Here is an 11,932-nt window from a genome sequence, read left to right on the forward strand (position 1 = left end):
GGATGAGGGAAAATGTATTTAGATTGTGCTAGGGGAGGCTTAGGTTAGATATTAGGAAGAATTTCTTTACTGAAAGGGTTGTCAGCCATTGGAACAGGCTGCCCAGGGAGGTGATTGAGTCACCGTCCCTGGAGGTGTTTAAGAGACTACTAGATGTTGCGTTGGGGGACATAGTTTAGTAGGTGGATAGGACTGGGACAAAGGCTGGACTCGATGATCTTCCAGCTGAAACTGTTCTATGATTCTATGCATCCCAGGATATGGTTGGCTTTCTGGGCCACAAGTGCACACTGTTGGCTCGTGTTGATTATATCATCCACCAACACACCCAAATCCTTCTCCCCAGGACTGCTCTCAATCCACTCATTGCTCAGCCTGTATCTGTACTTAAGATTGCCTTGTCCAAGGTGCAGGACCTTACATGTGGCCTTGTTAAATTTTATGAGGTTGGCCTGGGCCCACCTCTCTAGACTGTCAAGGTCTCTGGATGGCATCCCTTCCCTCCAGCGTGTCAACCGCACCATACAACTTTGTGTCATCAGCATACTTGCTGAGTCCAGGTAGATGACATCAGTTGCTCTTCCTTTGTCAATTGATTCTGTTACTCCATCGTAAAAGGACACCAGATTTGTCAGGCTTGGTGAAGCCATACTGGTTGCCACCCATCACCTCCATGTTTTCCATGTACCATAGCAGAGCCTTCTGAAAGATCTGCTCCATGATCTTGCAAGGCACAAAGGTGAGACTGACTGGCCTGTAGTTGCCTAGGTCTTCCTTTTTTCCCTTTTTGAACATGAGGGTGACATTCCCCCTTTTCCAGTCAGTGCATACTTCACCAAACTGCCATGACCTCTCAAATATGGTAGAAAGCAGCCTAGCAACTTCATATGCTAGTTCCCTCAGGACCTGTGGATGGATTTAATCAGGTCCCATGGACTTGTACACTTTCAGGTTCTTAAAATGGTCTTGAACCTGATCTTCACTTACAGTGGGCAGATTTTCCTTCTCCCAGACCCCACCTTTGGCTTCTATTACTTTGACAGTGCATCTAGAACCCTTGCCCAGTGAAGGCTGAGGCAAAAAAGTCATTGAGAACCTCCACCTTCTCCATATCCTTCATGACCAGCTCTCCTGTTTCCTTCTGGAGAGGGCCCACATCATCCCTAGCCTTCCTTTTATCATTGACATGCATATAAAAGTTTTTCTTGTTACCCTTGATGTCTCTGGCCAGATTTAATTGTATATGGGCTTTAGCTTCCTAACCTGATTCCTGGCTGCTTGGACCACTGCCTTGTATTCTTCCCAGTCTACTTGTTCTTTCTTCCACTTTCTGTAAATTCTCTTTTTATCTCTAAGTGTGTCCAGGAGCTTGTTGTTCCTCTGTGCAGACCTCCTAACACTCTTGCCTGCCTTCCTCTTTTTTGGTATGTGTTGTTCCTGCGCACAGAGGAGGTGATCCTTGAATATGGACCAGCTTTCTTGGGCCCCTTTCCGCTTCAGGGCTTCATCCCATGGTACTCCACTAAGCAGATGTCTGAAGAGTCAAAGTCTGCTCTCTTGAAGTCCACGGTGGTGAGCTTGCTGCACACTTTTTGCCCTGAAGATCTTGAATTTTAGCATTTCATGATTGCCAAGGCTTCCCTTAAGCTTCACATTAGCCACCGGCCCCTCCTTGTTGGTGAGAAAAAAAGTCTAGCATGGCACTCCTTCTCACTGATTCCTCTGCCACCTGGAGAAGAAAATTGTCATCAACACATTCCAGAAATCTCCTGGATTGCTGGTGCCCTACTGTGCCATCCTTCCAACAGATAGTTGGGGGATTAAAGTCCCCCATGAGGACCTGCACATCATCCATCAGAACCGGATACTAGTTTAGATACAGGCTTGAAAGACCTATCAGCATGTGCTTAATGGGAAAGTAACTGAGCCTGAAACTCCACAAGATTATAAACAGCTTACACACCAGAGCAAACCATGCTGCTAGGAAGCAGAAGTCAGTTTTCCCTAACCTCTGTTTCTGTTCCATATGACCGCAACAAGATGAAGGGGGATGCTGAGCAAGAGGTTTCTTTTTAAGCAATTGCCTCAGGTTCATCCACATTTCACAGGATGGATCCTGCAGAAACAAGCTTGAACTGAAAACAAACCCAAATCAACCACAATCTAACGATGTGAAACCACAGCCTCTGGCCAAAAAGCCCAAAGTTCTTCCATCGGCACAACTGAAAAAGGGGGGAAGCTGACAATGCCCTGGAATGGGAACTTGTGCAGATCCGGGAGGAGGAAACCTCCCTCAAAGCCTGAGGTGCCCATGCAGAACCACTTCATGGCTCTACAGAGTGAAGAGGTAAAAAAGGCTGAAACACCTCAGAGCAGGGGAAGGTGGCCAGATCATCTCTCAGAATAACAAGAAACTCAATCCAAGAAAAAAGCAGTTGTGGAAGACTCTCTTCTGAGGGGTACCAAGGCACCTATTTGTCAACTCAATCCGCTGTCTGGAGAGGGAGGCTAGGATTAAAGATGTTACTGAGACACTACCAAACCTGGTACATCCCACAGACTGTTATGCGCTGCTACTGTTTCACATGGGCACCAGTGATGCAGCCAGAAGCAACTTAAAAACCTTTAAGAGGGACTGCGGAGCCCTAGAAGAGGCAGTGAAGGGCTCAGGTGCCCAGGGAGTATTTTCACTAATCCTCTCAGTCAAAGACAAGGGGCTTGAAAGAGCTGACAAAATCAAGAAAATTAATGAATGGTTACAGGAGTGGTGTCACAGCCGCGGTTCTGGCTGCTTGGACCACAGATGTTCAATAAGACCAAGTGCAGGGTCCTACACTTTGGCCACAATAACCCCCTGCAGCGCTACAGGCTGGTGGAGGAGTGGCTGAAGAGCAGCCCGGCAGAGAGGGACCTGGGAGTACTGGTTGGCAACCAGTTGAACGTTAACCAGCAGTGTGCCCAGGTGGCCCAGAAGGCCAATGGCATCCTGGCTTGTATCAGGAATAATGTGGCAGATACTGAATAATGGTCGGTCATTTGTATCTAAAGCCTTCCACTTTGCGTTTGTGCTATGACATTGGTGTCTGCCCCAGTTCATTAGATATTTCTGTGCCTTTTCATGACTCCCTATCATGGTGTTACTGCAGCCTTTTCCTAGAGTGTATGTATGTGCAGCCTCCCTTTCCTGACAGCAGAGCATTACTACACAGCAGCATAGTCCACAGTAACTCTGTTGAATAAATAGGGTGTCTGCTATCCAAAAGGATCCACAAGCTATCCACAGCACATGTAGGGCTGTGCAAAGCCATAAGCAGTGGATTTGAGTGAGTCTTAAGCTGCTCTCTGCACTGTTTTTAGGTAATTTCTCTATCTCTGTTCCATTTTCTGGAGTGTTTTCCACCATTTTCCCTCTACCACCCTGTCTGCTTCTTCCCATATTTCTTTCTTTTGTTTGTAGTCTTCCCTTTCTCCAGCAGAACTGCATCTATGTCTGGACTCATTCTTCCTCCTGTGTGTCCAGGACCTTCTAGTTCGTCAACATAGGCCCCCTGACGTTCTTGCCTGCCTTCCTCTTTTTTGGAATTCATCGATGGTGTAGTTGAATTCCATATGAGTTCAGCATGCAGAGTTCTGTTTTAAAGTGGTAAGAGAGTAAACATTTTTTGAGGTTAATTAGATTTTTTTTTTTAATGCATCTGTCATTTATTATAACTTAAAATGTCTTATGTACGTGATTATTTGTTACAAAGTAATGCATAGGCATTGGCTGCAAGCATAGATTGAAGCTACTGTCATCTCTGGTGTCTCTATACTTAATCTAACTCCTGCGAATTTTACACTATTAAAATAAGAAAAGAAGAGGTCCAACTTCTAAGTTTGAAACAGTGGAAAATTTACGGTGGGTTGTCTCTTTGCTGAGATGTGTGCTTTTCTGGCTTACTGTGTACTGTGGTCCTGTAATGTAGCTAGCTAATGTAGGTAGAAAAGGTGGGGTTTGTTTACAGTTCTTACCAGAGGTGGATTTCTCTGAACAGCACAATGTTGACATAAATGATACTAGAAATTCTAGCAATGAGCATGTCGCTTTTAGAGGCCTGCAACTACCATCCCCCAACTAGTTGGAGTTGTGGAGGCTGTGAGCCTGGGAGGATACTGCTACGACTTTCTTACTTTGAGAAGTTCATCTGAAGGGAACAACAGATATTTGTGATGTGAAGTCCAGATACAAAGAGACTTATGCAGCAAATACTTTTGATTTGTCAGTTGATAGACCTAGGCAACAAAACAAAATGGGAAGCATTAACTTGAAGTTAATTACTCAAGCATATCTTTTAATGAAAACATTTATTCCTTTGCTTCTATTTACTTGCCATCTCACTGACTATTACTGTCTGCAAACTACTGACAAAGTTATGTTTGATGGTGTTTATATCTGAATTTTACTCACTGTCATAAGGCTCTTTTACTTTTCTCTCCCAATTTAGGACATTGAACTTGTAATTTGTTGTTGTTTTCTAATCTCCTTAATGGAGATTGTTTTCCTGTAAGATTTTTGAAGAGTTTCGGTAATTGTGAAGATCTTATTCCTTAAGCTCAAAGAGTTAAATTACTGGATAGTTTGCAGGTTTCACTGCTGATCTTCAGTTGAAACATTTCCTCAGTCAGCGTGGTTTAGGACTACTTTTAGGTGTGGTAAGCTAGCCCTTTAAAGTGCTGCTAAGTACATGATACTATTTTGTGTCCTGATTTCCTCGCTTAGAGGCATCTGATCAGTCTGTGATGAGGTTATTTAGCATCTATTCATGCTTACTTTGAGGTCAACGAGAAATCCCTTCATTGACCTCTTTTTGCTACAGTGTGAACACAGAGCCTTTCACTAGTAATGCATGTCAGTAGAAAGAACAGTTGTGTGATGTGTGACCAAGTAGACACTCTGCTCAGGCTAGTGGAAAAGGATGAAATGAAGGCCCACAGCTTGGAAGGATGCACCAGGCCCAGAGAGTGGTGGTGAATGGTGCTGCATCCAGTTGGCATCCAGTGACCAGTGGTGTCCCCCAGGGCTCAATACTGGACCCAGTCCTGTTCAACATCTTTATTGACGACCGGAATGAGAGGATTGAGTCTACCCTTAGTAAGTTTGCATATGACACCAAGCTGGGAGGGAGTGTCAATCTGCTGGATGGTAGGAAGGCCCTGCAGAGGGACCTGGACAGACTGGATCTATGAGCCGAGGCCAGTGGTATGATGTTCAATAAGACCAAGTGCAGGGTCCTACACTTTGGCCACAATAACCCCCTGCAGCGCTACAGGCTGGTGGAGGAGTGGCTGAAGAGCAGCCCAGCAGAGAGGGACCTGGGAGTACTGGTTGGCAACCAGTTGAACGTTAACCAGCAGTGTGCCCAGGTGGCCCAGAAGGCCAATGGCATCCTGGCTTGTATCAGGAATAATGTGGCCAGCAGGAGTAAGGGTGTAATTTTGCTTCTGTACTCAGCACTGGTGAGGCCTCACCTCGAGTGCAGTGTGCAGTTCTGGGCCCTTCACTTCAAGAAAGATCTTGAGGTACTGAAGTGGGTCCAGAGGAGAACGCACGAGGCTGGTGAAGGGACTAGAGGCTGAGGGAACTGGGGTTGTTTAGAGGAGACTCAGGGGACACCTTATCACTCTATACAACTGCCTGAAAGGAGTTGTAGTCATATGTGGTTCAGACTCTTCTCCCAGGCAGCTAGCGACTAGGATGAGAGGTTATGGTCTGAAACTGCATCAAGGAAGGTTTAGGTTAGACATCAGGAAGCACTTCCTCATGGAGAGGGTGATCAGGCATTGAAATGCACTGCTCAGGGAAGTGGTGGAATCACCAACCCTGGAGATGTTTAAGGAAAGACTGGATGTGGCACTTAGTGCCTGGTCTAGCCGATGTGATGGTGTTGAGTTGTAGGCTGGACTTGATCTCGGAGGTCTTTTCTAGCTTCAACAATTCTGTGATTCTGAGACTGTCTGCAGCCTGAGTTCTTTCACAGACAGACTTGGTTTTGTTTCATTGGAGGCTGTACAGCTGAAACTGAAAAGTGTATTTGACGGCTTTTTGTGGGAATTGGGCAGGTTTTCTTAGACCTTTTCATGATCTGGGCAAACTGATTTGACTAGAAGAGCTGTGGCTGGCAAAGTTTATGGGAACAAAGACGTAAGTCTGATTGGAAAAGGAGCAGCACCAGAGAGCTTATTTAGGAATGTCAGGCTGACAGTGGCTCCTATTAGAATGCATGAGACATTGAGTCTTTGCAGGCTGTCATGTGAGGATAGCAAACCTTTATGTAAAAGAAATGCATGTGAACTCTGTAGAGCCCATCTTAGTATTGTTTTACAAAATAAGTGGCACCCTGTTACGAAGAAGACAGTAGTCCTTGACGGAGTAGAGGCCATACTTGGTAACCTCTGCTGGCTGCATTGCTGTTGCACAGGAAGCTGCTGCCTAGGTTCTTTGGGGATTTGAAGTGGAGGAGTTCTGGTATGCTATCACCAGAGGAGTATGGCACTAGCTAGAGGGCAGAGGGGCCACATGGAGAATGAGGAAGGGTCAGGTATGCAGTCAGTTCCATAACTGTGATGGCTGTGTAAACAGAAGTACCAAAACAATAAAAAACTTTATGCTCCCAGCTGCATGGAAGTGAGCTTCTGTTTCTTCACTGTATACACTACAGCTTTTGTTAAGAGGGGATTTATAGCAGCTGAAACTCTGTCCTGGTAACAATGTTATGTGAGTTGGTGCCTGACTGGGTATCACATTTGCCAGTTTTATCTTCCTCGATGTCCCTTTCTGACTATTTCTTCCTGCCTATTTAATTCACACACACACACAAAAGCATTTAAAAGCATTTGAAATTTAACTTAGTGCTATTTTTGGAGAACAGATCCTACTTGTAACCATCACATTGTAGAGATATTGCTGTGTGCCAGTCAGAAAGGATTTTCATGTCTGTTTTGTGAACTGAATTTTTTGGTATCTCAAAGATGTTTCTTGGTCAGAATCTGTCATTAAACTCATCAGTTTTCACAGACTTTCCAGATTACATCTAGATGTTTTTCTTACATTTGAAATAATAGTGCTGTTCATATATGTCACTGGCAAGTACACACATGCAATGTTTCCCCTTGTTGTGCAAATCAGCTTTTATTATCCAGTAATGAGGTCAGATCTGAGTTTCCATTTTATGAAATAACCAGCATGTTTCTGCCGTGCATACTTCAGAATATGATTGAATACGTTTGCCTGATTTTTACAATAATTTGTGCCTGCTTTCTGTGAGTAGAGGGGGAATTCAGAAGTGTCCTCAGCTTTATGAGGAAAGCATAAGAAAAGAACAACAACAAAAAATTATTCAAACCATTTTCCACATCCAACGTGTCATTTGGAACACTACAACTGTCTTTCTGTTGTGTAGTGTTTCTTTAAGCAGTAAGTACTACCAGCCACATGCCTAACTGGCAGCGTGTTATAGTAAGTTGAGTTCTAAATACGTGAGATCTGCAACATGCTATTGTAGGGAGTCCTTTAATTGTCTTTGTAACGTTTTCTTTTTGTATTGCTGCTGAAAACCATAGAGGAGACGATTGTGTTGTGTGTGTTTGTGCACACTGTGATGTTTGCCTCCCGATCTGGTGAAGTTTTTTTCTGCCTGGTCTCCACCAGATGGCCTTAAAGTAGTAACCCATTTGCATCTGGGAATGTTGTTTTTTGATGAAGAAGCCAACTACAGAAAGCAGTGAGAGTCAGGAAGATGATGTGGGTAGAACCTTTCACTGTTTATGTCAACGTTCTGACCTCTAATTTTTGAAGTGATAGGTATGTAGAATCTCTAAGTGTAGTAAGTATAGAATGAGGATGCTAACATCATTTTTATGTGCTTTGCTGCAGATGGTTCAGTACTCTAAGACATCAGAGATTTGGAAAATAAGTCATATTGCTTTTCTTGGAATAATACAGTTTGTGAGTGAAACCAAGAAGTGCCATTTTCCCATTTCATCACTTTGTAGCCTAGTGTTTCAAGAGGAAAGCTTTGTTTCAGCACTGTGTAAGTGGATGCACTTTTAATTCATTGCTGCTTCCCAGTATTTCTGTTATGGATAGATGGGTGTTAGCTGCCTGGATCTGCATACAGACCACTCTTAGGATGATTCCACATAAACACCTGCTAAAAAGCGATGACCTTGTTGTCATTCCTGAAATTTGTTAGGAAAAATCCCATGACTGGAGTGCAGCCATTGATTGCTATGACCTGTTTAGAAGAGATAAAGGAGGGATAGAGGTGGTGTCCTCTCCAGCAAGAAATAGGTAGAGTGTGAAGAGCTGTCTCTGAAGAATAGCCACAAGCAGGTTGAAAGCTTGTGGGTGAGAATTAAAAGACCAGGGCAACAAAGGGAACCTTGTGGTTGCTGTCTACGACAGACCATCTGATCTGAGCCTATTGACAAAGCCGCCTTCTACAGGACGCTTTGTGCTCTCAGGCCCTTGTCCTTCAGCCACCCTGACATCTACTGGAAAAGTGGCATGGTGAGCTGTAAGCAGTCAGGAGACTCCTGGAATGCATGGAAGGTGTCTTCTTAAGCCAGGAAATAGACAGCCCTACCAGAAGGATGTGATACTGGACTTGATGGTCATCAGCACAAGTGAACTAATCAGTGACATCAAGGCTGGAGGCAGCAGGTCACTGGGCTGCAGTGACCACATGCTGGTGGAAGTTCCCAGCCATGTAAGAATGTGTGTTGAGTAAAGAGTAAATTCAGGACCCTGAATTTTAAGAAAGCAAACAGCTGTTCAAGGAGGCAGCCAAGAGTATCTCCTGGGAAGCTGCTCTCAGGGACAGGGGAGCAGAACAGGACTAGCAGATTTTTAAGGATGCTTCCATAGAGCGCAAGAGCTCACAATCCCCAGGTGTAAGAAAATCAGGCACAGACAGTGAGAGATTGGCATGGCTGAGTCGAGACGTGCTGGTGAACCTGAAGGACAAGAAGAAACTGCACAGGCAGTGTGTGCTAGGTTCAGCTAGGATGGGGTTAATCTTTCACTAGGAGCTGGGAGGGGTAATAGCTGGGATAGCGGAACTGAAATAGTCACTAGCTGTGGGGATATTCGATACCAATATCCCCATGCATGGGGTATATGTAGAGAGAGCTGAGGGGCACAAGGTACCCTTGGGGAAAGGGACCTGAGGGTTCTGGTGGACAGCAGGATGACCATGAGGCAGCAATGTGCCCTCGTGGGCAAGAAGTCTAATGGCATCCTGGGATGTATTAGAAGGGGAATAGCTAGTAGGTCAAGAGAGGTCTTCCTGCCCCTCTGCTCTGGTGAGGCTACATCTGAAATATTGTGTCCAGTTCTGGGCCCCTCTGTTCATGAAGGATGGAGAACTGCTTGAGAGAGTCCAGCACAGAGCCACAAAGATGATTAAGGGAGTGGAACATCTCCCTTATGAAGAAAGGCTGGAGGAGCTGGGTCTCTTTAGCTTGGAGAAGAGGAGGCTGAGGGGTGACCTCCTGAATATTTATAAATATGTAAAAGGTGAGTGTTAGGAGGATGGTGCCAGGCTCTTTTCAGTGACATCCAATGGCAGGACAAGGGGCAATGGATACAAGCTGGAACATAGGAGGTTCCACAAAAATATTAGAAAAAACTTTTTTACTGTGAGGGTAACAGAGCACTGGAACAGGCTGCCCAGGGAGGTTGTGGAGTCTCCTTCTTTGGGGACATTCAAAACCTGCCTGGATGCCTTCCTGTGCAATCTACTGTAGGCGATTCTGCTTTGGGAGGGAGGTTTGGACTAGATGATCTTTCAAGGTCCCTTCCAACCCCTAACGTTCTGTGATTCTGTGATTCCTTGTTTCTGTGAATCTGGCCCGCAACCGCAGTGGCGGGGGCTGCACGAGGCTGTACTTACTGCTTGTTTCTGGGTTCTTCTCCTCATTCCCGGTGAGGGAGGAGTGAGCGACCTAGTGGTTACCACTCATCCAGAACCACCACACAGTGGAAGCAGGGAACAGGTGTCCTGGGAAGAGTACAGGGAAGAGTTGTGTGGGAATAGGATCAAGAAGGCCAAGGTGTATCTGGATCTGGGCTTGGCAAAGGAAGCAAAGAATAACAAGAAGGGCTTCTAGGAATATGTCAACCAGAAAAGGAAGGTCGAAGAAAGGTGACCCTACCAGCTCACCCTGCCCTGATTAGTATCACTGGCATGCTGGTAGCAGCAGTTGAGGAGAAGGCTGAGGTACAGCAATTTCTTTGCCTCAGTCTTCACTGGCAGCCTCTCTCCTCACACCTCTCAAGTGGATGGACCACAGAATGGGGATCAGAGGAGCAAAATTCCTCCCACTGTAGGAGAAAACCAGATTCGTGATCACCTGAGGAACGTGAACATACCCAAGTCTATGGGACATGAGATGCATCCCAGAGTCCCGAGCGAATTGGCTGATGAAGTTGCTAAGCCAGTCTCCATGATATCTGAAGAGCTGTGGCAATCAGGTGAAGTCTGTGGCAACTGGAAAAAGGGAAACATTACACCCATTTTTACAAAGGGTAGAAAGGAGGACCAATGGGAGCTACTGGCCTGTCAGCCTCATTTGTATGCCTGGGAAGATCACGGAACAGATCCTCCTAGAGGTTCTGATAAGTCCCATGGGGGACAGGAAATTGATTCAAGGCAGCCAGCATGGCTTTACCAAGGGCAGGTCCTGATGGACCTACACAGTGGCCTTGTGTGATGGAGTGACTACATCAGTGGACAGGAGAAGAGCAATGGATGTCATCTGTCTGGACTTCTGCAAGGCCTTTGACACAGTCCCCTGTAACATCCCTCTCTCTAAGCTGGAGACATAGGGATCTGATGAGTGCACTGTTTGGTGGATGAAGAATTGGTTGGATTTTCATACCTAGAGAGTACTGGTCAATGGCTCAATGTCCAGATGGAGATAGGTGACAAGTGATGTCCCTCAGGTATCTGTGCTAGGACCAGTGCTGTTTATTATCTGCACCAGTGACAAAGACAGTTGGATCAAGTGCACCCTCAGCCAGTCTGCAGATGACAGCAAGCTGAGTGGTGCAGTTGACACGCCTGAGGGATGGGATGTTGTCCAGAGAGACCTGGACAAGGTTGGGAAGTGGACCTGTGTGAGCCTGTTGAAGATCAACAAGACTAAATGCAAGGTTCTGCACTTGTCTTGAGGCAACCCTCGGTATCAACAGAGGCTGGGGGAGGAACGGATTGAAAACAGCCCAGAGGAGGATCTCATGGTTGAAAAGCTGGATGTGAGCCTGGTGGATGACAGCTGTACTGTGGATGAACTGAGCTCACAGCCCAGAAGGCCAAATGTATCCTGAGCTGCATCAAAAGAGGTGTGGCCAGCAAGTCAGGAGAGGTGATTATCCCCATTTACTCCACTCTGGCTTGGACCTCACCTGGAGTACTGCATCCAGCTCTGGAGTCCTCAGCACAAGAAAGACATGGACCTGTTGGAGCAAGTTCGGAGGAGGGCCACCAAAATGATCAGAGGACTGGAACACTTTTCCTGTAAAGACAGGCTGAGAACACTGGAATTGTTCAGCCCAGAGAAGAGAAGCCTCTGTGGTGACATTTCAGTCCTTAAAGAGGTCCTGTAAGCAAGACGGGGGCAATACTTTTAGCAGAGTCTATTGTATTGGGACCAGGGTTATTTATTTTAATCTAAAGGTGGCAGATTTAGACTGGATAGAAGGAGGACTTTTTTTATAATGAGAGTGGTGAAACAGTGGAACAGATTGCCCAGAGAAGAGGTGGAGGGCCTGTCCCTGGAGGTGGGGTTGGATGGGGCTCTGAGCAACCTAATGTAGTTAAAGGTATCCCTGCTGATTGCAGGGGTGATTTGTCTAGATGACCTTTAAGGGTCCCTTCCATCCCAAAACGTT

This window comes from Apaloderma vittatum, unplaced genomic scaffold (genome assembly GCF_000703405.1).
Source record: "Apaloderma vittatum isolate BGI_N311 unplaced genomic scaffold, ASM70340v1 scaffold9198, whole genome shotgun sequence".
Classification (NCBI taxonomy): domain Eukaryota; kingdom Metazoa; phylum Chordata; class Aves; order Trogoniformes; family Trogonidae; genus Apaloderma; species Apaloderma vittatum.